Genomic DNA, 4,541 nt, shown 5'->3' with positions numbered 1-4,541 from the left:
TCCCCCCCCCCCCCCCCCCACACACACACGCATAGGAAGCGACACGCAGATCACAAGCAGCAAAGTCAATCAACTTCCTTTCCGACGTGTCCAATCAGCTCATAGTACCGTGACCTTGACCTATGACAATCAGGAAGTCAAAAACGGTCACAGTCAGAGTGTGTTTGCCTGGCTCAGGGCACGTGCCCGCTTACCAGGTGAGAATAATTATGTTCCGTCAGTTCAGCCGGGCTGTCAATGGAGAGTTGTGACTAAAGATAGTTTTATTTAAATGAGCCCAGTCTTGAAAAATAGAAACAAATGGATCACAAAATGGTGGAATCAGGCGCTCGTCAATATTTGATCCTAATATGTTTCACGACGCGGTATAGAATCAGGCGCTCGTCAATTCTTGGGCATCAAGAATTATTGGTATTATCTTAAATTTGTTCATTTGATCTTCTTTTGATGAAAAAAAATGCACGCCTATCTTGGTTAGGAGATGAGATATTTGCAATTGAAGGAGATTGGGGTTGCCTGGTTTCAAAGGTAAAATTAGCGAGAAAATGGCCGCCAAAATTTGATGATTTCAAAGCTTGAGTATTCTTGGGAACTGAAAATTTACATTTTATGTGCTTTTAATCAATGTTTTTACGTAAAATCCACACAGAAATATGTTTTTAATAGAACAAAATGTTTTGAGCCAAAAACAACCCCCCCCCCCAAAAAAAAAAAAAAAAAAATTTAAAAAATTGCAACTGTCAAACTTGAGGAAAGATGCCGATATCTTAAATTTCATTATTTTGACGAGGGCCTGATTTCACCACGACGTCTCACATATGGAGTTTTTCAGATCATCTCAAGCCTTGTTCATTTATTTTGATTTTTATGAAAAATATTCCCAATTATCTCAAGTAGAGGTCAACATGTTTACGATTGAAGGAGGTTGGGATCACCTGGTATTAGAAGTAAGAGTTACTTAGAAAATGCCCCCCTCCCACAAAGTTTGTGTCTTCCAAAGCTTGAGTGACTTTTTAAACTGCAATTTGCTATGCCTTTCATCAGCATAAAAACATAAGTAATGTACTTTGAATGAACAAAAAAGTGGTGAGCTTAAATAAACAACAGCAATTAAAGAATACTTTTTTTTTAAATGCCAGGTTGTTTGATTTCGTTATTTTGAAGAGAGCAGGATGTCACCATCATGCCAGAGAAACTATGGTTTTTGTGTGCTGATTTGAATTTAGATAAATTAATGTTAACATTGACAGGACGCTATCCTAAAATAACAAAGTTCTTTCTGCTGAGTACATGTACGCCTAGGTAGTTTTGTTAAATTTGGTGGAAAACATATTTTAAGTGTCACAATATGTCAAGCTTTTTTTAATACAATTCTTTGAATATCTTGATAACGACTCGGAATTATCTTATGATTTGTGGCGTCGGTGGCCTAGTGGTTAGGCTCTCAGACTCGCAACCGTAAGATTGTGGGTTCGAATCCCGTCAGGAGCCCGACGTTGTGTCCTTGGGAAAGGCACTATGCACACATTTTCCTCACTTCACCAAGGTGGAAATGGGTACCCGGCTATAGACAGTGAAAGATCTTGTCAGTTTGCTAGTGTTTGAGTGCGTGAAATCCGCAGCTTGCACTGTATGCTTCCTCGGAAGCTGAGAATGTTTCTGAGTGTTCTCAGAGGGTCTACTGGGGTAATAATAGTTGTAAAGCGCATTGAGCATCCTCTTGAGCATGGATATGCTGCGCTATATAAATGCAATTATGATTATGATTATTATTATTATAATTTTGATAGAGCAGATAGAACATTGGGTTTCTGACTTCATATTATGGTGTCAGTAACTCACGACGGCCAAAAATGCCGGACAGAACTGTATGAATCTAAAATAGTGTTGTCAATGTACTAGTGATGACACAAATGCTCATGACTAATTAAACAGATACAAAGAAATAACCATCTACAGCCCCAACACCCTACACACGCCGCATCTTTCTTTCAGGGGAGCTACCCAGATTTTTGAGAGCCACCAGTGTCAAATCCTTCTTGTGGGTTTCTACCGAGAATCTCAGGTAATTAATTTGATTCTATTAATTCTCTCCTTCTGTCTCCTCCTCTGTCTCTTTCTCTGACGCTTTCTCTTTTTCTCTCTCCTTCTCTCTCTCTCTCATTCTCTTTCTCCTTCTCTCTCTTCCTCTTTCTCTCTCTTCCTCTTTCCCTCTCTCTCTCTTCCCACCCCCCCTCTCTCTCTCTCTCTCTCTCTCTCTCTCTGACGTTCTCTTTGTCTGTCTCTCTTTTCTACCCCATCTCTGTCTTTCTGTCTCTGTCTCTCTCTTTACCCCCCTCTCTCCTCACTCCCTCCCCCTCTCCCTCTCTCTTCTCCTCTCTCTCTCTACCTCTCTTTCTCTATTTCCCTATTCTCTCTCTCTCTGTCTCTCTCTCAGTCTCCCTATCTCTTTCTCCCTATTCTCTCTCACATTGTCTCTATATTTCTATCCCTCTTTCTCTCTGTGAATGCTGGACAATCACTAAAGACAGTGAAAATAAAATAGAAGCAACAGAAAGGTGGTTTCTTAGGAGACTGCTAAGAGTGTCGTGTAGGGAAAAGAAATCAAATGAGATAGTGCTTGATGAAGCCCACGCTGGACGCTCAATTTTAAAAAAACAATCAAGAAACGACAAATGCAGTTTTTGGGACACTTGATATAGACATAAGGGTCTTGAACATCTAGCACTCACTGGCAAAATTGAGGGCTAGTGAGGCAGGGGTAGGCCCAGAACAACATACTTAGGGAACCTAAACAAATGGGTAACAGGGAATGATCAGGGAAACGTAGCTTTTGTAAGAGCATCCGAGCAAAGGAATGGATGGAGAACCATGGTCGTCGATGTCTGTCGTAGATGTGGCACTGGATGATGATGATGATTTCTTTCTCTGACATAAACATGCACATTTTCGTGTTGCCGTGACTTGAAATTCCCTTGATTTGTGAAACCAAAATGAGTAAATGACAAAAGAAGTAACACTCTATATAATAGTATAACTACTACTACTACTACTACTACTACTACTACTACTACTACTACTACTACTACTAAATAGATAGATTTGTCTTCCTTTTCCTGTCAACGTCGTTGATTAATTCGGCCTTTAACCTTTAGGCGAGAAGCATTTTCTCATTGTTGGAAGCCATCTTCTCCTCAGTCTTGATGCTTATGCTATCTATCGTACAGGTAGGCCTGCTGTAGATCTGCTGAAGTGGATGCGTGCGCTTGCCTGAGCATGAGCGATCGCAGTTCAATGAATTAGAAATCCCAAACTACGCGCTCTCTCCTCTTCTTTTACTTTTTGGCCAAGTCTAGGCCTAGGCCTAAGCTTATATAGTCTATAGTCCAGTGGTTAGGATGTCGGACTCATAATCGTGAGGTTGCGGGTTCGGGTTCGAGCCGTAGGTCGATGTTGTGTTCTCGGGAAAAACACTTTACACGAATTTTCCTCACTTTACCCTGGTGGGAATGGGTACCCAGCCATAGGCAGCGAAAGATCTTGTTAGAATATTAGTTTTTTAGGGCCTATAAATGGCTGCTTGCACTGTGTGGTATGCTTCCTAAAAAGTTGAGATTGTTTCAGAATGCTCTCAGGTCTGCTGGGGTAATAGAATAGATTGTGAAGTGCATAGAGCTTGCTGTTGAGCGGGGATTTTCGCTTTCTATCTATCTATCGATCTATCTGTCTGTCTGTCTGTCTGTCTGTCTGTCTGTCTGTCTGTCTGTCTGTCTGTCTGTCTGTCTGTCTGTCTGTCTGTCTGTTTGTTTGTCTGTCTGTCTGTCTGTCTGTCTGTCTATCCATCCATCCATCCATCCATCCATCCTTCCGTCCATTCGCCCGCCCGCCCATCCATCCATCCATCCATCCATCCATCCATCAACCCATCCATCCATCTATATATCTATCTATCTTTCTATCTATCTATTGATCCGTCTATCTATCTATCTATCTATTGATCCATCCATCCATCCATCCATTCATCCATCTATAAGATGGGATAAGATCAGAAAAGTTGCATCTTTATTGTCCAGATCCTGGCACATTGGTTTGGTGTTTCAACACGTGCACACACACACACACACACACACAGACACACACACACACAGACACACACACACACACACACACACACACACACACACACACACGCGCGCGCGCGCCCCCCCCCCCCCCAACCAGCCCACACCCAAATAGCGAAATAAGCAGTTGAAAAAAAAAAACTGGCGCGGGGGAAAAAAAAAAAAAAACCCGAACCCAAAGAACCCCCCCTCTTTTTTTTTTTTTGGCCCCCCCCCAGGGCCCAAAATTTTTTTTAAAGAGGGGGGAAAAAAGGGGGTTTTTTTTTAAAAGGGGGGGAAAAAAAATCCCCCCCCTGTTTCCTCCTTGTGAAAAAAAAAAAAAAGCCAGGGGTTTTTTTACCTCGGGAGTGTTTTTTTTTTTTGGAGGAAAAAAAGGGGTTTTTTTTTTTTTTAAAAAAAGGAAGATTTTTTTTTTTTTTT

The sequence above is a fragment of the Aplysia californica genome, unplaced genomic scaffold (genome assembly GCF_000002075.1).
Source record: "Aplysia californica isolate F4 #8 unplaced genomic scaffold, AplCal3.0 scaffold00051, whole genome shotgun sequence".
In the NCBI taxonomy this organism is placed as follows: Eukaryota; Metazoa; Mollusca; class Gastropoda; order Aplysiida; family Aplysiidae; genus Aplysia; species Aplysia californica.
Note: the sequence above shows the minus strand (reverse complement) of the source record.